At 42.9% G+C, this 23,253-nt stretch overlaps 1 protein-coding gene across 2 annotated transcripts in view; it reads left to right on the forward strand.

Moving 5' to 3' along the window:
- Positions 1-23,253, forward strand: part of ITSN1 (intersectin 1) — a 186,540-nt gene that overhangs the window by 23,391 nt on the left and 139,896 nt on the right. The window lies entirely within an intron of this gene.

Raw genomic sequence — 23,253 nt, forward strand, 5'->3', positions numbered from 1 at the left:
TAAATGTTACCCTTCTGCCAGGCCTTGGATGACAGTAACTAACAAGGGCCAGTTTCCAATTTAAAGGTTTACCCCCAACTTGCTAAATCTTGCTCGAGTCCCTACCCAGGAACCTGGGAAAATGCATTTTAACTGAGTGTTCTAACATGACCAAACTTCTCCATTTGCAAGCAAAATTAAACTAAAAATAGAGCTTATTACAAGGGAAAAGGGAACAAACACAATTTCAGAGAAAATCATAACCATTAAACATTTAATGGAAACCCAAACAGTTAACTTTACTTGACTGCAGCAATTATTTTAAACCTTGCTGCCCCCAACTCAGCCCACTTCCTCACCACCCCCCTAACTTGACTCTTCACTCTCCTTGTCCCAGCACAGACCACTGTGCATCACTTCCCTCCCAGCCCTACTGCACTGTTCTCCTCCCTGTATGGCCTGGTGCTTCAGACTGCCTGGCGTCACATGGCTATGCCCTTCTTCTGAGGCAAGCAGCCGTTATAAGTAGGTGATGGGAGGCAGCAGCAGCATGTGACTGGTGGTGGGAAAGGAGAGGCTATGTGGCCACAAAGCTGATGGAGAACTTGTAGGATGCCAGGCTTTGCTTCTACTCAGACGCAGGGTGGTGCTGCTTTGCTCAGTCTGTCCATCAACACTTGCATCTAGCCTCTTTCCTAAGATAGATCTTCATTCGAACTCGCAGTTTGTTAGCTTTTTCCATCTTTTAATAGAATCTATGGACAAGGACTTTTAGCTTTATTTTATGAACTGTTCATAAATTTATAGACAGTTGGCAACCCTGCCTGCTGTGATTGTTGATCATAGTCTCCAAACTTTCTGTATGTAGTTGGCAGATACTGATATTATATATGTGCTTGGCTTATGGCCCATCTAGTTATATCATGTGCTTGTATACCTGATGTGGAACTTAAGTGTTTTAACCTATATGATATCAGAATGACTGATACCCATGACTGATACGCCTTTTCTAAAGGCAAGTTGATTCAGAGACCTACAAAAGTTCAGACCTGGTTTTTTGTAGCTATGCTTTTGAATTTTATTCCAAACAGCTTGTTATGTTCCCTGTATGTATCCTCAGTTGTTTATGGTTCACAAAGCTAAATACTTTATTTTCTGAGATGTATAGACTTAAAATTAGAGACACTATCAAATTCTTGAGGTCTGACACTTGACTTGCTGAAGAATGGCTGTACGTTTTTTGTTTTTAATAAAATGCACAGAACAAATGAGAACCAGGGATAGATCTATCTGGCCCACGGGGCCCCTAAAACAATTAGAAAATTAATATTTATCTACTCCTGGCTGCCTATCATGCTGCCCTCCATGACTTGCCAAAACTCAGTAAGCGGCCCTCTGCCCAAAATAATTGCCCACCCCTGCCTTTGCTATGGGGTTAGAAAGTAAATAGTTACCTGTAACTAAGTTCTGATGTGGTTAACCTAAGAACAAAAATTATATGTGCTAATTATATACCGCTTGTATAACTTTATGGACATTGACTTGGCTTTAGACAAATCAAGTTGGGGTGTTATAATGGGAAACCAACCTCAGTGATAATTGTGGAGAGACTAATGCCCCTCCAGACTGCTAAAAGGATGTAGTTTTGTGAACGGATTGGACCTCACAGTTATGTTTGCATCTTTTGTCCACTTTGCTGTGTTGCATCACACACCTTCAACCATTTAGATGTTGTCTTTTTTGGGTTTTTTCTTATTGCATTATGTTTTTTGTTTTGTTTTATTTTTTTAAGTGAGCTGCTAGATCAGACACTTTCTGAGATTTTAATGTGCATGTCATGCTAAACTATTAAAAAAAAAAAAAGCTTCATTTTAAACAGATGGATTTAGTGTGTGAGATTTCACGTGCATATTTTAGGATGCTTGTTCTCATAAGTATTATAATTCACACCAACTCTCAAGTTTGAAATGTTTTTTCTTACAGATTATATCCTAGATCTGTTGAATTGTCCAACTATAGTCTTATCAGCTGATATAACTTTTTAGTTTGATCATCCTTGTTCTAGACAGTCTCACAGTGCTCTTAATCAAAATAGGTGCTGGTTAGTTATTATAAATTTGCATTTCTAGGAGCTGGAAATAGATCACTGATACGTCCACTAACGTCTCTTTTGGGACAGAAGATGAAACTATTGGACTGAAGATTTTAAGTCTGTAGTAAATAAATCACTGATCACACTAATTTCCTTATCAAAATAATTTTTTTCATATAGAGAATGGTAAAGATTTCTAAGCTCAGGAAATATACTTTTTTCTTTTTAAAAAAAATTGCATTCACATGAAAATAAATTACCCTAAGTATAATAAGATGACCCCCCAATAATTAGATTCTATATATAGAAAATTTATAAATGTTATAATTTCCCAGGTATAGAATCTAATTATTGGAGGTTTGCCTTGAATTTGTCCCCCTTCCACTGATACAGCAGGAAAAATAAATCCGGGAGGGGGGTGGTGTTAGGTGACCCCCTTTACCCTCTGCTCTTCTGACTTCTTACCCTTGTAGCCCCTTCCATCCTATCCTTACTGTCAGACCCTAGTTCTCCCTGAGCACAAAGAAGTGAGGGGCAAATTTGAAAACGCTGACTTTGAAATAAATGTGCTATATTTTACATATAGTCAAATTACTACAGGTACCCACAGACTTAGTTCATTCAGAATTGATGCATTTTACCTTTTTTATGGAGGACCTGTGGTACAAATATTAGCACAGATCCTCCATAAACATACTTTTAAGCAGTGTTTTTGTATCTACTTTATATATAGTACAAACTCTGCATGATTTGGGTCTAAAGCCAAAAGGCTCATGATTTTTTATATAGTTCACTGGTCTGGGCCCCCTATAGAGTCAACAGTGTTTCAAACCACGGTGACCCCATGGTTCAGCATGCTCAGTATGTGTGTTCTCCAGCTACCCTCTCCCCCACCCCCAGCAAAGGATCCATGTGCTAATTAGCTCCCCCACTCATGACTGGAACCAGGTGTTCTTATCACAAGTCCTGGGATCCTCCAAAAATGTATATGCAGATGAGGCTCAGGGCAACTTGGTCCGGCTCCACCTTGTGGAGAGCAGGGCCACACTAATCATATGGAATAAGCTAAGAGGGGGTGATGGAGGGATTCAGATGAACTCTATAGGGACATGTTTGCCAGACATTTAAGGCTGGTGAAAAAACAGAAATACTTGGAAGTGGGAAAGAAAGGTGCAGCTCAGCTGTGGAAGTGAAGAAATCACTATGTAATCAATTTAGTAGCTCACCATGATGTGAAAAAAAAGTTGGTGCTGAGGTGGACTGAGCACAGAAGCAGCAGCAAAGAATGTGATGTGGAGAGGAACAAGGCCAGAGGGAGGAGGACAGGAGCAAAGGAGAATGGGAGATAGTGGGAATAGCAGGAGAAGGTATGTTAGATGAAGGGCAGAAAGTGGCAGGAGCACAACAAGAGCAGCATGGCAGAAAGACACAGATCACCAAGAGATGTCAGGGAGGATCAGAGACTGTAGATAAAAACTAATCAATAGGTGATGGGATGCAGATGGGATTGACAACGAACAGATATGAGTTCATAGAAGAGGTACTGTCTGAGATATTGGAGTTGCAGGTGGAACATCTCACCAGCCTGATTGGTTTCCAAAACAGAAAGACTTGGAGTTTACTTACTGGAACAGTGAAGAGTATGAAGATTTTGGAAGGAACATGCAGAGGAATGTAGAAGGGAGGAACTAAGAGGGATAAAGTTTATAGCAAGTGAAAAGTTTGGATGAGTGATTATAGCAAGAACGTATATGGATTTATTAGAGGCAGAAGATATAAAAGGTGGATGGATTTGCACGTGCAAAGAATAACATTTGTAGAGATGGTGTGGGGCAAATATGGTATTTCGATAGGGCCTGTGAAGACAGGTCCCTGCAGTGATGGCTCATGTGTTGGGCGTGCTGCCCAGTACCCAAGAGTGGGCTCCTTCAATAGCTTGACACACCTTGATGCCAAAGTGTAATGAGGAGAGATTTAGTGGTGTTATCTTGCACCTGTTGCCAGTAGTACTCACATCACCAGTGCTGATGGTCCTGGGGCTGCGCTTCCCCTCTGCCCCAGTCCACGTGCCAGTTGGGACCCCATGGTCTTCAGCCACTGGTTCAGGCCTCTGGAGCTTCCTCGTTGGGGCTCCCTGCCAGCTCCTGTGTGAGAAGGTTCGGGCTAGGGACCTCTCCCATGTCCACCTCTGTGATGGTTGCCTCTGCCCCGGTCCTCCAAGCAGCAACCCCATTAAACAATAAAATAAAGAAAAAGATGGATAACGGGAAGACAAACAGCCTTCCCCTGGCTTCCACTCTGGGCTACTCCCAGCTAGGAAAGCTTTTACAGCCTTGCTATCCCTGCTCCATGTCCGGTTCTGAGGGGACAGCATGCTGGGGAAATGACCCCCAGCCTGGGTACCTCCGGGCCACCCCAGCTAGGTCTCAGCTTGCACTCCTTGCCTGGCATCTGCTGGGGTTTTTAAACTTCCTGCAGCGGTGCCTGAGGCTGACGTCATCAGTTGGGGGCCACTGATCCTAATTGACAGCTGGTTCAAAAGCTGGTGCAGCGGCGTCACGCACCGCTCTGGCTTTGACTCCGGCTCCTACCTCATCTCAGGTGAGTTCCCTACCTGCCCCGGGTTCCCCTGTCTGGGGCCAGGGTTCCCACAGCAGGCTCCCTGAGCCCCTGGCTCCCGTGAGCGGCTGCAGCTGCCACAGCATCATAGAGGGCATGAGTCATGTTGAGAGCAAATGAGTAGAACCTAGGTGGGGTACAGCATCTCCTGTCTGTGATCCAGCTGGGGCCCCACCAGGGTTTTATAATATACCATGGGAAACCAAAGTAATGCAGCAGATGCAGCAAGCAGGGGCACCTGTCCGTGTACACTCCCCTTGTGGTGTTACAGCACTGAATGAGTTGGAGTCACCGCTAGAGAGCAGCTTCCCGCCATTAAATCCCCTGGGCTCCCCCAGGAGTGGTGAGCTGCAGGCAGTACGCTGCAGAGAGGTGGGAAAATGGAAGCTTTCCTGAATGCAAAGGCAGTCGGACAGCTTGCAAAAGTGACAGGCATGATAGTGGGGGAGAGGGAGGAGTCAACCACTGCAAGCAGCAGCACCAATGAATCTTAAAAGGATGGGCACACTTTTTTTTAAAACAAGATTTTATGAAGAACTATATCAGAAGAAGGAAATAGGCAGCTGATGAAGGTTTTGCTGAAAGAGATTGAAGAGAAAGTAGAAGAGGAAGCAAAGAAGATGGAAGAAACAATAAGCTTAAAGGAAGTGGAGGAGTGCTTAAAAACCTTAAAAGGAGAGAAATCACCAGGAGCAGACGGAGGTTTTGGACATGGGTAGGGAGAGATGTAGTGGTAGTTTTTGAGGAAATAGGAACAGGAGAGGCTGGGAAAGATTTTACAAGAAGTGTTATGATCTTACTGTTCAAGAAAGGGGAGAAGGGACTCCTGAAAAACTGGAGACGGATTACACTCCTTAATATGGACTATAAATTACTGGCCAAGACGCTGGCTTTGAGGATGAGGAAACCCCCCCCAGAAGATAATACATGAAGTATGTGCAGTGCAAGGTAGAAAGATCTCAAAGCAAGCGGAATGATCAGAAATACTGTCCTACACCCAAGAGGAAAACAGAGTTATAGTAAACCTAGATTAAGAAAAAGCATATTATTGAGTGGATCATGATTATAAAATCAAAGTGCTAGGAAAAATGGGGTTTACTGATAAATGTATATGTTGGATAAGGTTATTTTATAGAGAATTGGAGATTTAAGTCCAAATTGATGGGTATCTAAACAGGGCTTTTAAAATCTATATGGGGTGAGACAAGGATACCCTGTGTCACTACTACTATTTGTGTGTGGCATGGAACCCTTAGCACAAAAATAAGAAAAGACAAGGTCATAAGCCAAGTAAAGGTACTGGGACAGGTAGTGGTAAAATGCATATTCTACTCAGAGGATATAAATGTAGCAGAGAGAGGCTATTGATGGAAAGGGTGCTGAAGCGTACGTCAGAAAATGGAGAAGTGCCAGAGGCTAAACTAAATAGATTAAAAAGGACCATAATGAGAGTGGAGAACTGGAGGGACTTGGAGAAGTTGGGCCTTCAAATAAGAGAGAGAAATCGGAGTGCTAGGGTTCCCGATGGATACGGAGGGGAAAGTTAATACAGCATGGAAAAAAGTGACTGCGAGGATATGGCAGATACTTTAGTTATGGTCTGGAAAGACACTGTCCTTTGCTGGGAAAGTGACAGCAGTTAAAGCTGTGCTACTGCCAGTTATTCTATATACAGATATTGTATTCCCAATGACATGGTGGCAGATAGCAAAAACAGAGAGGGAAATATGCATGTTCTTTTGGCATTCCAGAAGAGAGAGGCTGGATAGAGCCAAACTGGCAAGAGAGATGTGGGGGATGGGAGCTTGTTAGTTTATGTGAAATATGTAAGTGTGGTATTCAAGGCAGTAATGGAGGGAGAGGGAAAAGCAGTGCATTCACTGATTTCTCGCAGCTGAAATTTTGAGGAAATGAAGAATCCATGGGCATGGCAACTGACGATTCATTGCATTGGGGTGGAAGGTTTCATGCAGAGGTATAAAATAGGGAAGATAGGGCTGGAGATTCTGAAGGATCACAAAAAATTGATGAGAGCATAAGGGAGAGAGATGGGATGGTGAGGAACTTCACAGAAGGACAAGTGAAGACGGTGTGGGGGTGTGGTGGTGGGTAAACAAGAACAACAACATGCTGACCTAGTATGGATAGTTGCAAGAAATATCTTGCTGGTGACAGAAGTGCAATACAGGTGGAGCCTGGCAAGGTCATCACCGTGCCCAAGGGTAATGTGTGGGGAAGAAGAAATGGTGGAATGTATTTTGAGGGTGTATCTATGCAAAGGGGATGTGGGAAGGTGTCCGCCACTTTCCGAGTGTCACTAACATAAACCTGTTGTTAGCATGGGACATGGGACTGTTTGGTACTATGGGAGACTTGTACCAAAGGGACTGGAGGAAATGTTATTAAGGGCTTTATTACCATGTGTTAAAACTAGTTTATGGAACATAAGAAACTTCAGGGTTTTTAAGGGGTTGGCTTTCACTGAAAAGAGTGCCTGAAGCTGGGGCTTTATGAACTGAAATGCTATGTTGATTGGGACAAGGAAGAGATTGGAGAAGAAGTGGAGGAGAAAAGAACTTGGAGACACTTGTTTCACTGAACTAACAGAGGGGGCTGATGGAAGGGGTGGGAAGTTTCTGGTGGTTATTGAGGTAATAGTTTTTATGGGCTTCTGTATGATGAGAGAGAGTTCTGCAAGTGTTTTTTGTAGGAAGTTGATGTATGTTGTTTAAAGGTTTAATATATTTAGTTGTATATTTTTTGAATATGTAGTTGTTTTTGTGATATGAAGTTTTGGTAAAAGAAGGATGCTCAATATGTGGAGCTTTGTAAATGTAGAGTAATAAGTGTGTGTTTTAATACAATTTATAAATAATCATAATAATAAAAAATTCTCACCAGTATGTTTTGCCCAATATGGGCTATGTGTTTTATAGGCATGCTCAATTGTGGCTACATTTAATCAGCTTTTTAGTTGGTTTTCATTACTGAACACATGCTGCTTTTGGCAGCAGTTTATGGTAGACACTGGGCTCATCTACATGTGCAATTAGTACGTCTCAGTAAACTCTGGCGCAGTTTGTGCTGGAGTTAGCTGCTCCTGGGCCCAGTGTCTTCACATTCTCCCTGGACCACAGCTGTGTGAGCCAGGCAGAGCAGCCCCAATCTGGTAATAGGCTTGGGCAGATGGTCCTGGGCATTGGGTGGCAGCATTGGGCAGCAGAGGGGCTGGCTGGGGCATGAGAGTGCCCAAAGTGCGGAGCCATGTAGCTGACCCCCCCCAGCATACTTGCCAGCCTGAGGCTGCTCTGCCCCAGCTCAAACGGTCTTGGCCATCATCTACACATACTTTCTGTGCTGCAAGGGACTCTGCTGTAAGAGAGTTCTGTCCCTGATGAGACTATCTTATGGTAAAATTAGCTAATTTACTGCACCCTAATACTGGCACGTGTAGACAGTGACACTTTCTTGCACTGGTAATTAGCCAACTCCACAGCAAAGTGCATGTGTAGATGCACCCACTCTGGTATATCTCAGCAAAAGGATCTGCCAAGCCCTGGATTTGTTTCCATTCATTGTGACAATCTCATGGTTCTGTTTGTCTAAATCAGGTTTGAAGGTTGTCCAAACTGGTTGGTTAGTCCTCACTGTTTCAGTTTGCAAAAGGTGTTGATCAAAATGCACTTCATTTCCTCCATCTCTTGGATGTGGCTCTAGGCATTTTCTGAGGGTGAGCTGAAATAGCCCTACTCTGCCATAAAGCTTGTAAAAGACTTTTTCAAGAAGTGTAAATATATTTAAACAGGCATCCCTCAGCCTGAAGTAGACAGAAATAGGATATTTTGTTTTGACAGTTTCCCTGCTAACCAAGTCCTTTTCCATCTATTTCACGATAGGGGAGTAGTGGTGTATGTGGGAACGTGATTATCTCAAAAGTAATGTTGTAAATATAGCAAGTAAGTGATGCACTAACAGTTCATCTTGAACTGTTGAACTTAGATTGTTTAATTCCAGATATGTAGAAGCATGGATAAACAATTTAATAAATAGCTGTCTCTTGACTCTTTGAATGCAGTGTGTAATTATATGTGGTATTAGTTATTCCTGAGGGCACAATTGCAGGTTTGTGAGTGGCCCATTTCCTAAGGCTCTGTAAAAGCTTCTGCTTCACAGTGTTGGCTCTGATACGTACCTGTCTGGTTCGAGGAAACATTTTAGTTCATACATGTCTAGAACCTGGCTGCTACTTCAGGCTGTTAAGACTACATGGAAGCTAACTTCACAAGAAGCCACAAGAAAAGTCAACATTTTCACTGCCAGCAATGCATTAAACCAACATAAATTTACATATTTACAATAAAACTGCAATTTGGACTGTTTTTTTCTTCCTCTTTATCCTCTTTCTTCTGTGGACACCGTCCTGTGCCAGACTACTAAATTTTAGTGATGGAGTAAAATGATATAGTGTTTCATCAGTTCCATATTGGATCATGCTAGTAAGGTGGTGTCAGTTTTTTCCTCCCCAAGGTTCCTTTTGCTGTTTAGTTTCTTCAGCCTTGTGCAACTCTCCTCCTCCCCCGCCCCTTGTTTTCTCCCTTCCTTCACCTCAAATTGTACCCCAATTTAGACTGGGTTTAAAAGAATATCTTCTTCTTTTTTTTTTTTTGGTCCAATACTGAGAAGCTTTTTTGAGTTGGAATAGAGGCCATCAGTTATCTTGAGTTCTAAAATAGAAGTCAAAGGAGAAAACAAACCTAATGTTCTTTTTTGTTTTTAATAAAATTTATGTCTGCTTTTAAATGGAGTAATTTAGTTTAATCCTTTAATTATAGCATTTGAGAACTTATTTGGTATAACCCCCAAACAGTTATTACTGGAATAGTTTTAACTAATCTTCTGTAAATATTAAGCAGCTAACATCTGCAGCTATAGGCTATAGCAGTGATTCTCTACCAGCAGTGCCGAGGCATCTAAGAGTGCCACAAGATCCTTTGAATGGTGCTCCAAGGCAGGAGAAGATAAATAGGGGTGAGCAGATAAGCCAGACTCAGGCCATTCTTCCGCCTCCCCTGCACAGGCCCTTTGCAAGGAGGTAAGCACTGTAATAAGTAAGATAGTTTTTGAAATAGGATGATGCTCAATTCATGGAAGTTATGGAGGGGTGCCTCGAGTCTAAACAGATTGAAAACCACTGAGCTAGAAAGTTGACATAATGGCCAGAAGTGAACTTTGTCCCGTATCTTCTGTATGGTATATTGAGGAGTTTGTTTTATGCGCTTAAACTTCTACATGAAAGTATTTGTATCATCCTTAGTAGTCTTTCCCTTCTCCCCAGAATTGTTTTTTCAATCTCTTTGGCTCATAAATGTAGCCCTGATAATTTATTCACTCCTTCAGAGTACTTCAGTTGAGTCTTCTTAAAGCCTTTTGTATGCCATATGAGTGGAGGCCAAAATTTAGTAATCTTTCCCAGTATGAGTGGACACATGCTTTCATTCAAAGGATTAAAATTAGTTTTCTAATTCAGAAAGCTTTCTCTGTGTGTTTATGCTTTTCAGAATTTTGTGAATGAGATAATACAGCCTTTTATGTAGGCCTTAAATATTTCCCACAAAAGGGTCAGGATCATGTACAGCTGGAACACTGATTTCTTTAAATAAGTTAATATGCTCAGCAATGTAGCCATTTAAACCTCTTTTGTTACAAGAAGTTTAACTTTCCTGGTCTGTGGCAATTGATTTGACCTGGTGTAAGTATAAATGGAATGTGGTGAAATCAAAGTGACTAGATATTGGTAATGAATGCAGCGTTTCTTGAACACAGTCTCTGTCCTTTCTCTGTAATTAGGTATACGCAGTCTCCTTGCAGCTTGGGGAACAGGACTGTACCTGTATATTGTTGGCACACGGTCAAGTCCAACCTACTGAAGTCTGCCAGTCTGTTCTGCATCAGTAGCACTAGAAGACAATGAAACCTTTCTCTGCAGAGTGTGGGGATTCTTTTAACTAAACCTACTTGAAAAAATAGAAAACATTTGCTTCTGAATGCTTTTGTCCTGCATGGTCTAAAAGCTCAAGTTTGTTTTCTCCTTCTATTCTTTTGTGAAGCAATGGCACAGCTTTCTCCCTCAGAACCTCGGTATCAAGCAAACAGAAAAAAGAATCCAGAAATTAAAATCTTTCCTGCTGTTCTCTTTGGTGTCTTTTTTGCTCTGAGGCCAAAGAGCAAACCCCATCTTAAAAGGATCTGCTCAGTGGGACTGGGCTGTTCACTATGATGAGGAGTGCTGCTTTCCCCCAAAAGTGGATGCGCCTCCAGCTCTCCCTGGAAGTTAGGAGCAGCTGAGGTTCATCTTGACTTTCTCTTATACCTCCTTGCATGTCAGCTGCTGTCTGGGTCATATGTCCATTTTATTTCCTAAAAGGGATGTGTTGGGAAGGAAGGTTGTTGGCAGTAAATGGATGGAAAGGGAGGTTTAGGATTATGAGAATATGTAATATTTGGGTGTGTTTGTTTTAATTCTCAAAACTATATGGATAGAGAAAGTGGCAGTATCAGTTATGAGAGAGCAAGCTACACTGCTGTCATTATAATTAAAAGTCACTTTCTATTTAAGATTACTTTCTAAGTGCAGTAAAATCTCTGTTGACCTAGATTGTCTTGAAATTTGCCATGTCTTGTAGTGGATTTGGGTTAGTTTCTCAAATTCATGTTCACTTGGGATTCTTGAGATACATCTCCCTAAGAAAAAAAAAAAGGGTGTTTACAAAGGCATCTGGTGGTTTCAACTGTTGCATATGGCTGTGGTTTAGACTGTGGCTCAAGTCTTTCCTCTCTACTGCTTGGAACTTAACTTAGGTAGTGCACTATAGATGCTGCCTTTTTGAGAGAAGCAATAAAAAGTTAAGAATTGGGTGTAGAACATCATGTCATTGGGAGCTAACTGATATGCCAACAAGAATGTGTAATGCACAAGATAAGGAGTCTTTTGAGCAGATGGTCTAACACAGAAGCAGAGTGGATTGAGATGACATGCTTAGGTTACCCTTATTTTTGAGACATGCCTGGGAAACTTCCTATCTTAATTTTTCCTGTATTTTATGGGGACTCTTAGTAGATTTTTGTCCCAACACTCAAGTTTCTAATTGGAACAGTGTTTGAAAGTTCTTGCTCTGAAATCCACTTGCAAAGTCTGATTTTCTTTTGTTCGTTGTCAAGGAAATCGGTGCTAATTAAGTGGAGAGAAGATGAAAGAGCAGTAAGCACTTACCTTAACATAATCGCATCCTTCAACCATTTGGCAGTGAGAATGAGTGTGATTTAAGGAAAAGTGAGGTGACTCAAGTGCTCCTAACATGAATTTCTCCTAAGAACCTGTCATAACTTTTCTGGTTCACACTTCAGAGCTAGGGATTGTGATGGATGAGAGCAATGAGCAACTCCCTATGTGGGAGTATAGGGTGATGGAGTCTCTTTTCTTTCAACCACCTTTAGCTCCTTTAGGCTATTCTACTGCTGAACAGTCACAGCATTCCTGGATGAGTATTTGTTTAAGGCACATTCAAAACTTTTTTTGAAAAAAACCCATTATGCCTAGAAATTGGAATGCGGTTGTCAAAAGTACTTTTCTTGGAATTCCCCAACTAATAATAGATAATTCACAAAGGGACCTTTTTTTTCTCTGACAGTGCAGAAGTACTGATAGAGCTGAACCATAATGATGGATAAGTTGACATAACTAGACATAGTAAGGTGGAACCATCTGTGCTTGCTTTCCCTTAAAAATACTGCTCACAAATCTGTTCCCTAGCTCAGGGGTGTCAAACTCATAGGCCCATTGGACTGGATGAATAGTGCTGGGCTGGTCCCTGGGCTGGATTATTGGTGCAAAGTGGGGCCTTCAGGCCACATTGGATCCACAGACTGAATCCAGCACATAATTTGGACTGGCACTGTGTGGCTGCTGTATGCACTGCATGGGGCCAATCCAGTATGTACTGTACGTGGCATGTGGGGCAACCCCAAGATCCACAGACCAAATGATAGGACTCTGTGGCCTGTGGGCCTGTACTGCAGTTTGTGGCATAGTGAAGGGGAGATCAGACAAAGGCAGAAGAATGAGTCAGGAAATGCTCAGTTGTGCAGTAGATGTAGATGCACTTCCTACCTCTAACCTTCAGCTATGTCAGCCTGCAAGGGGAAACTTAGTTTTCCATGTTTTTCTCCTTTAAAGGAGAAAATATGTTTTTCTATGGCAAATGGAAAACCCGAATCACTGCTGCTTACTCTAGAAACAGATTTTTGATAAGAGGAGTAAAGCTAACAAGACTTGAACCATCTTTAATGCCTGTGTGTTTTGTTTGTGGCTGAAATGTACAATGTTTAAAAGTCTATGCCTGTAGATAAGTGCTGTCAGGTTATGGTGTAATGATGTATTTTTATGGCACTTGTTTGCAACTTTTTGTTTAACAAGGATTGGGGGAAAGAAGAAATACAAGATAGCTAAAGGCTAGGAGGACTACAAAGATGTAAGTGACCCATCAAGCAAGACTTGGGGGCAGTGCTCAGTGATACCCTGAGAAATCTCTTCAGCTGCTGGGGAGGTGTTTTGATTTTTATCTAGGTATGGTTCTTGTCCTTTTCCTGGGTTTCAGAGGTCTACTATCAGATTCACGCTAATAGATACTGACCGATACAGCTTGAAGCTTCACCAGCTCAAAGCTTCACCCTTCTTGCTGCTGATGGAAAGGAAGAAGATCTATTTTCATTAGGCTGTAAATCCTTCTGGCTTTTTCTGATTGGGGAAAGGGAAGGGTTTGCTCCACTTATTCTTGCCTTATTTTTCTGAGTAAATGGGGTTCCTCTCTGGATAATTCAAATTTTTCTGTCGGCATACAGTGATATTCTTCAAAGCCTCATGGCTGCATACAGGACTTCAAAAGACAGAATAAAATTGACTGACCCCATTCAATTCACCTGCCTTGATTTGCAAAAGTGGTGCTTCTCAGATTTGTGAAGATATTACCCAGGTTTGGTTGACATTTAGAAGGTTACGTCTGCAAGTAAGTGACTGATATGTTTGAAAATGTTGACCACACATAAATAGTTTTTTGTTTGTCAGCTTTGAGACGCTAGGTGGATCTGACTTTCAGAGAATAATCCATTGCCTAAAAGTCTGGCTCCTTTAAAGTTGTCTCAAATTGGGCACCCAAAAATTGAAGTGTGCAAAATAACTAGCCATTTCAGAAAGTTTTAGTCTCCTCTTATAAATAGAAGTATAAATTCTACAGAAACTGAAAGTTTGGTCCTAAACTCTTGCCAAGAGAAACTGCCCACACACCAGTGAGAAGTGGATTTTTCAAATTCTCTGTTTAGTTGATGACTTTCCCATGATTATATGGAAACAAAAACACCTGTTAGGCTGTGATCATCTCAGATGATATTCTACCGAGGGATAATTTGCCATAATTTTGTCATCTTTGAGAAGGATGTGGTTTTTATACGCTTGTTTCCTATAATAGGATGGGAAAGATGGGTCGTAAAATTGTCTTGAGTAGTATTACTGTTTGATTTGCACCATTACTAATTAATCTAATAGGCATTAGGAATGCTTTCATAACTATGGTCCAGTACAAGCATTTTGCATAATATTTGTATATGAGACTGTAATAACTGAAAAAATTCCAGTTTGATTTCTCCCTAAAACTGTTACTACATCAACCCAGTGAAAATCAAAAAGTGTCACCAAAGTGTCTAGTGATTAATATATAGTATACCCAACATTTTTAGGATTTTTTTTGATGTCTAAAGGTATGGGTAATGCAGTCCTCTGAATTCTGTTTTACTACCTTGTCTAAAACTTGTAAAACCTCATGAATTGTTTGCAGATTAATATGAATAAAATAAGTTTTGAAAATGTATTATTTTTCAGGGACTTTGTGACAGGAGGCAATTATGTGGCCATTCACCATATGGGCCTGCCCCTCTAAGGCAGTCTGCCCTGTCTCACCTGTCATGGCTAGTTGTTTTAAAACTGGATGTTAAAATGCAGGAGGCTACCCATTTAATGCCCTGATGCCTAGGGTGTTACACATGGCTCTGACCTTCCCTATACCATGTCCCATGCCTTGTAGATGGTATCCAAAATACTGGGCTCCACTGGCCCAGACTGTTGGCTCTGGGTTTAGGACCCAGAGGCCTTGTTCCAGGGTGGGGACCCACCCTTAGACTGACCATGACCTTTCCATTCGATAATTTATTGATACGCAGTGATAACAGAAAAAAAACCAATACAAACAATCAGGCAATTCTGTGTATCTGCCAAATCCTAGGGCTGTCATCTGAGTCAAAGTACATCTGGCCAGGATGCAGTCTTCACTCTGAGGCAGTCTCTTAGGTGTCAGATGTTAGCATATCAGCAGGCTGGAGGTGGGATGCCGAGGCCCACTCCCTACCTCTAGTGAGGTATATAGGATGGGCTGCTTGTGTGCCCTCCATGGTGGCCTCAGGGACCCTTCCAGGGGATGGAGACCAGGTGGAATGGGGAGGAAAAAGGACAAAGGGAGAAGGGACCCTTGTTGCTCTCAAGTCTCTGCTTTTGTATTCTTCTTCCTTTTCGATGACTCTTCATCCATGGCTATCTCTGGTTGGTTCCTCTGTGTGGTTGTCATAGTCTATATACTGTGTCATTGGCACATTCCAAGTTCATCACATGCACACATACTAACTTGGTCTTTCCGACCCTTCTCCTAATTTGGTCTGTTCCCCCAAAACTGGGATTCAAGCTGCCCTGCTCTGGGGCTTTGTTAGCTGGTGTCACTTTTCTCTCATGGGACAGCATGGCACACATTTCTTCAGTTCTCAGGCTGTGTGTTCATTTGTTGGCCTTGTTGTATTAGACAGCCTGTCTGCTTCCAAGGCTGTGATGTTGTTGTGTGACTGAGACACCCAGGCTTCTTAGAAATCAATTAACTCCTGCTGCCCATCTTGAAACCTTTATGTATATTTATACTTATTAGCCAATTCACAAAAAACAAACCTTTTTAAATACCATTTCTAAGCCAACACCCGCTATTTCTACACTCTTCATCTGACCCAAAATTCTGCCTCAAAGCATTACTGGAACCTATTGGGGTCCCAACTCCTCTGCCTCCTTGCTGGGGCTACTCCACCACCCTCTCACTTTCGCACACCCAGCTAGCTACTCTTGAGGCTGGCCTGTATGCAGTCCTTCAGTTTGCCCATGACCCTACTCTGTGTGCCCCTATGCAGCCCTTCAGGCCATCCTTGCAGCCCTACTCTGCACAGCCTAAACTTCAGTTGACTCCTCCACACCAGTGTTTCTCAACTTTTTAAGTAGCAAGTACCCCATAACTTCTGAAAATTTTAAGTACCCCAACACTCAATTTTCCAGCAGATTTTATATTTACAGACTAATGTGTGCCATATGTTGGAAGAAGGGCTGTGTATATAAGGTCGTGATATGACAGATGTCTGATCTGGTGTGGGTAGGGTTGCCATCTTTTACACTAGGGGTGCACAACTCAAGTATGCACTTGGGCTAGAGGTGATATTGGCCAAAGCTAGGAGGGCTGAACCCAGTGCTGTACAAAGTGTGGCAAGCCAAATTATTACTGGGGAATTTAAAGTGCCTTGCAATGCGGAGCGCACCAAATTTTTTCCTATAGTTTTGAGAGGAAGAAGGGGCAAGAGAGAGAGGGTTGGGGTACCCATGTACTCCCTGCCTGGGTCTCACCTGCCCCCAGGGGTATGCATACCACAGGTTGAGAAACTATGCTCCATTCCCTTGCTGGGGCCAGTCTTCAGCCCCCTCACGGGTCAACTCCATGTTCCCTCTTACTGGGGCCTCAAGGGCTTGCACCCCACAAACTCAGGTGTCTAAAGCCATGCCTAACCCCACTGTCTGTCCTTAACTCTGGGTTACCCACCAGGATGTGGGGGCTGGGGCTGTAAGGTGCCCCTTACTTACCTTTCACTGGGGAGGCAACTGGCATGGCATTTCTTGGGGACCACCCCACCATGGGCGGGCCCACCATACCATGCTACCCCAGCACGGTGTAGTTTTTGGTCATTCCCCAGGACCAGGAGCCTCCTGCCATGCCCATAGCTCCTGCTCTTACCTCCAGGATGTCACGAGCAGCAGCTCCAGACACATAGTGTTCTCCGGGCTGCTAGCAGCAGACTGTTGCCTCAGCCCTGAAGGACTGGATTTAAAATGGAGGCTGCTCATCTCCCTCCTCCTATCTCAGGATCCTCCTAAAGTCATGTGACCGCCTCATCGGGGTGGCCTGCACCTGCTGATTGCCCTGCTGCCTGCTCCGAGCCCTTAAAGTGACAGGCACCAAAGGTGCTCTGCCACAGACTTCTAGAAGAAGTAATTAGAGGCTTGTCTATGTGCAAAATTGTAATAAGATAGATAAACATCTTAATTTGCACTTTCTGTTGCTTCTGCACAAGTCTGGGTAGTCCTTTCTTTCATAAGACAAGTTTCTTACTTTGCTTTTGCTTAAAGTAGGGTACATATTCTTAAACCTGTGTCCATATACAGACTTGCACAGAAACAATGGAAAATGCAAATTAAAAGCATTTTAGCTATTTTATCAATAGTGCATGTATAAAACACCTTAGGAGTACATTTAATTAGAAATTATAACTTCTTCTGATTTGAGTCTCATGTTTGTCTCTCTGTCTTGTGCTCAATTTAGAACTTCTCTGACATTGTGTATATTTTCTGTATCCCATAACGAGCAACCAAGGGAGCATGGTCCTTACCATCTTCCTGCTGGGCTGGGCTGGATTAAGATGGTGACCCTGAAGAGCCGCAGAAACTGGCTTTTGGGGGCCAGCTGCAATGATGCCTTACAACTCTTCTGTTTCCTGGGCCAGGTGCATGTCTCATTTGAGTTTGGACGCTTCACCTTGCAACCAAATGTGGATCACTTTGTCATGCTAGGCCATCAAGGTGGAAGATGGATGGCTAATCCTAAATGGGTGACTCCAGAAGGGTGTTGGGGGGGTGGGGGGGAGAGCGTTTCAAGTTCTGGTGATACAGGCGTTTTACTGGCAAGCATTTCATCCTCAGCTCGTGGTGTGTGGAGGATACACACTTCTGCCCTTTCACTTTAAAAAAAAAACTTTTTTTAATAATAGAGGTTTAAAAATAACTTAATTACAAAGTCTCTCTCATTCCGTAAACTCCATATATATGCTTACTAAGAGTAAATTCTCATAATTCTAATTTCCCACACAGATACACGCTCATTTTTAGTGTAGAATGTTACTAGCATGGACTGGCTTCCTGTCAAGATAACACATCAGTGACCCATTTGTACATAAATGGTGTGGGCACATGTAATAGTTGAACTGCTGCAAAATATCACTGACTGGGAACGAGTTCACAATTGTGTGAAGTGCTGTGGTTTGTCATCTGGTGGGAGCATGTATCCAACCCAGCATGTCTTGAAACGGACAAGGGAATGGGGGACCCAAGGGCTGGGTAACCCTGTGGCTGGGAAAATTTTCTGTTTTTCCCTTCCCTTCCCTTCTAAACATGAGTTCAGTAAACTTCAATAGCCTCCAAATGACCAACATCAGAAGTGCGCTTGCCCGACTTGGGAGAAGGAGGTACTTGAACCCATGTGCTTTTGAGCAACCTAAGGCTCGGGTGGGTATGATGAGAGCGTACGGTTGAATAGGGAGTAAACACACAGCTGGTTGTTAGGAAGAGGGTTTTTTTTTAATAAACAATGCAAGGGAGCTCATTGATAAATGGTGCCAACAAAAGGAAAAAAATGGTGTTGGGGGGGGAACAGTAGAGTCCTGGCTACACACCAAAGTGGTCAATTGTGGCAGGAAGGGAGGAGCAATGCAATGTGGGATGTCTGGAAGACTGACCTGACCCATGTCCCAGAATATTTATTTATTTATTAGATTTATAGCGAGGGACCTATCATATACATGATTTCATGGAAATTGTGTAATTGGCAGTCTCCCGTGAAATAGCCAGTTCTCTATGAAAAAACCGTGGGTAACCGGCTATGTTCTAAAAGCCGGAAAAGAGCTGTCTCCTAGAAGGGTGGAGGAAAGGGGAAGGGAGCAAAGAGGAGAAGGAAAAAAGGCAAACTGCCATTTCCTGAAGTGGGGGTGAAGGTGGGGGAAGAGAGAGGTGGGAAAAGTTCCCATCTCTTTGTCTCCAGAAGCAGGGCAAGGAGCAGGGAAAAGCCCGCCAAAAGTCCCCTTCTGAAGTGGGGGGGATGACAGCCTGAGCGGAGCAAATCAGTATTACTCAGTAATTATTGTCCTCTGCTCCCTGAAGAGAGAGAATTACTGAATTAACAAGCCAGGAAGCTCCAGCTAGGGCTTTCAATTGATGCCTGGGAGGGGTAGGACTTTCAGCACCCCATTCCCAAGCAGAGATGTGGGGGGCCCCTGCTTTGCTCCACCTTCAAAATGGCAGCCCTAGCTGTGATATAGCTGTGAAATCGGGGAGTGCTGGCTGTGTTACAGCTGTGTAATTAACAGCTGGGGCCTGTGAATTTGGTAGGTCCCTATTTATAGCCCATCCTATCCAAAAGCTACAAACAACCCCAAACCTAAAAACTTCAAGTTTCCCCCTCTTCCCACAGCCACTTCATCCCTGCCTAAACCCCCAATACAAGCAAACCCTCCCACCAATCCCAACTACACCTCTCAATTGTTGATCACATCTGGATACAAGAAACCTCTTTCAACTTACCACCCCGACTCTCCATTCTCCACCATCCTGTCTTGACCCCAAGGACAATTTCTCGTCTTCCGCCCTTCTCCAACGTCCCTTCCAAACTTCCACTCCTTCTGCCACAGGCTGGGGCTGTCACCCTCTCCTCAGAAAGCACGCCTAGCTCCTTCCCCTCCTCCTACCAAATGCAACACTAAATTCCAAAAAACAGTACAAAATAAAGATGCTCCATTTCAGCCCTGTACACTGCCAAGAGGCAACATCAAAGGGTGCCCATCAACATTGCCACCCTCAGTTACTGCCTAGGGGCATTGACCCAAGGAGTCCTGCTGGCTCTGTGGAGCCTGCAGGCTGGCCACATCCTACTCTCTCCTTTGGGTGGCTGGGATGGTGCCTGGGCTGGGACCAGTGATGGTAGCTGTTCTTCAGTTCAGGGGTGGAATGCTTGGTGTCCACATGTAACATTGAACCAGTTTAGAGAGAGACTTCATTTTCAAGGTACACTTTTGAACTTTGCCATCTCTAAACCAGTTTAACAGGCTTGTATGTCTGTCTGCTTCAGTTTTAAACTACATTCAAACTGGTCTAAGCGTTGAGTGTCTCCATGCCCATAGACTGATCAACAATTGTCTGTGTGTTCTATAATAGCTATTGTACTTTGAATTCACAAAGCGCCTTAATTAGAATGAATTATCAAGTGCAGACAAGAATAAAAGAAAAAGTGCAGACAAGCTCTCAATTCCTGTTTCATAGTTTGTAAGGTCAGAAGGGACCTGAGCAGATCATCAAGTCTGACCCCCTGCCATGGCAGGAAAGAGTACTGCGGTCAAATGACCCCAGCAAGGTGTTCATCTAGCTTCCTCTTAAAGACCCCCAGGGTAGGAGCCAGCACCACTTCTCTTGGAAGTTGGTTCCAGGTCCTAGCCGCCCTGACTGTGAAGAAGCGCCTCCTGATCTCTAGTCTAATCTACCCTCTGCCAGCTTGTGACCGTTATTTCTAGTCAACCTGGTAGTGCTCGGGGGAACAGGGACTCCCCCAATGCCTGCTGGTCCCCTCTGACTAATTTGTAACAGGCCACTAGATCCACCCTCAGCCTTCTCTTGTGGAGGCTGAACAGGTTCAGGACCCTTAGCCTCTCCTCGTAGGGCCTGCCCTGCTGCCCCTGATCATGCGGGTGGCCCTCCTCTGGACCCTCTCAATGCTGTCCTCCTGAAGTGTGGTGCCCAGAACTGGACACAGTACTCCAACTGTAGCCTGACCAGTGCTGCATAGAGGGGGAGGATCACCTTCTTGGACCTGCTTGAGATGCCTCTGTGGACGCATGACAAGGTGCGGTTGGCCTTCCTGACCGTGTCCCCACACTGTCAGCCCATGTTCATTTTGGCATCAATAATGACTCCAAGATCCTTTTCTGCCTCTGCACTGACAAGAAGGGAGTTCCCCAGCCTGTAGGTATGCTGCTGGTTCTTCTTCCCCAGTGCAGCTCCTTGCACTTGTCAGTGTTGAAACCCATCCTGTTTTCATCTGCCCACCCCTGTAACCTGTCTAGGTCCGATTGCAGCCTATTCCTCCCTTCTAGCATGCCCACATCCCCCCCTGCATTTAAGGGTTTTGGGTCATCAAGGGGGCACAAGGAGCTATGGAGGTAGTTTTGGCTGAATGTGGCTTTGCTGCAAGGATGGGGGAGTATGAAGAGAATGTGGGGAGATAAGGTGTTGCTGGGTATATTTCTGAATAGGCACAAGGATATGGTTTGGGAGGAAGAACCTGGACAGAGAAAAGCAAGGCATTTTCTCGTAAATGCAACCCCCCAAAACTTGAAATACTGAATCAAAACTTGTGGCAGAGATGATATCTTTTATTAGATCAACTAGATATTTGCAAAAAAAAATTATTTGCAAGCTTTCAGGCACAGGCATTCTTCATCAGGCATAGGAGATTGCAAAGACTGTCAACGTTCTCCTAGGTAGAGATGAAAATTCATATTTCACAGGAGAGCTGAAGGTGTGGTAAAGTCAGTCTCCTCTCAGTAGACATCCTTCCTGCAAACTTTTTCTTCATAGTGTAAACGTCTTAAGCAGAGATGGAATTGAATCTTCAGGCTGTTTCTGTTAACTGATTCACTGTGGGTGATGTGAGGTGAAAATGTATGCAACTGAAGCCACACTCACCTGCAGATTATTGATTAATGCCCATGTGCTTTCATTGGAATGTGACTTATGAAAGTGCCCGCGTGGACATGTCTAAGAAAATAAATATGTTCTGATGCTAGGTAAAAATGGTGGAAGAAATATGTAGCGACGAGTTTCATGTGAACCCCTAGACTGCATGTTTTAAAGTGTATATGCACAATTTTATGGAGTTGAGAGTAAAATTTGTTATGAATAGTTTTACTAGTCAGGACAAATGGATTGTGTCACCCTGCATATTTTAGGTAAATGTCCTTTATTGTTTGTACATTAAGTCACATATATGTCAGCAGGACTTGACCAAAGAGAACTTTATTTGACTTTTTGGGGCAAATTGGGGAGGCATGGGGGAGAGTGACATAGGGGAAGGGAAAAGAAAAAGAAACAAATAAGCGAGAAGGACTGGTCCAGAATTCTTTATTGCTCTTCTCACAATATTCTAACTTAAAATGTCACGATCATTTGACACTTTCAGATAAATACCAGCTTGTCTTGTAATGTTTATAAATTCTGTACTGGAATAATTTGATTATGGAAAGTCTCTTTTTCTTTTCCACCTTAAGATTGTAAAATTAAATTGTAAAATGAAATTCGGTTCTTGAGTGCTTACTTTTCCTTAAAATCCTATTAAAATATAAGATAAAGTCTTAATAGAATGGATTATGCTATAGACATTTAGTGAATACGTAGAACACAGTTTCTGCCTCAAAATGCTTGTTATCTAAAAGATTCTTTAAAAAACAACCCTGCCTCCTCCAAACTCATTGTTATAAGGCTGTTCGAACTCTGACTCCTTAGCTTGAACAAACATTATTCATGCTTTTTGAATATAAAAGAACACTGAGCTGTTGGGCCCAGCTTGCATTCCCAGTCAGATCTCCATAGGTCCCTAGCATCTCCTGGGATGTAAAATCAAATTACTCTTCATAATAGATAAGCGTTGTACTGACAGTGATCAGCAGACTTAAATTACTGTGTCTTTCTCTGGTATGTTGATCTTTCTCTCCCTTTGTTTACCTCCCATTGAATCTTTTGGTATGTCTGTCTGTCTTTAGTCTAATTTTTTCCAATCTCTCAAGTTTACTTTCTACTTCCCTCATTTGTGTCTCTTCAAGACACTTTTCTTCTGTGCCTCTTGCTAATGATTAATATCTCTCTCTCTTTCTGTCCACTACCCTTTCACTGCCATTCTCTCTTCCGCTTGGTATGGTTTTTATGCATTCCTCAGCATCCAGCTGGTGACTAGTCATGAGACTTACTTTGGTGCATACAATGTAGGAGTGATAAGCTACTTCTTCCTGTGGAGTTCCTGAACTCTACATAAGAGATTGTTTTCCCTTAAATGGCTGAACTTGCAAGCCCTGTTCTGACCCAATAATCATAATCCTTGATTTTTTTTTTAAACTTGTGAAATGTGAGTAGGTGAATGAATTATTGAATTGCATTTTTGTTAATTTTTTATTCTGATTCTCTCCCTTATCAAGTCTGGTCTTCCGTTCTCTCTGACTCTCTTCCTCTCCTATCTCTTCTTTTCCTACTGCATTCCTTGGGGGGGTTTTCCACAGTCCCACATGGTAAGCGTTTGGGGGCAGGAGTTCATCTTTCTTCCTATTACGTTTAACATTTTAAACAAGTA

The sequence above is a fragment of the Alligator mississippiensis genome, chromosome 1 (genome assembly GCF_030867095.1).
Source record: "Alligator mississippiensis isolate rAllMis1 chromosome 1, rAllMis1, whole genome shotgun sequence".
In the NCBI taxonomy this organism is placed as follows: domain Eukaryota; kingdom Metazoa; phylum Chordata; order Crocodylia; family Alligatoridae; genus Alligator; species Alligator mississippiensis.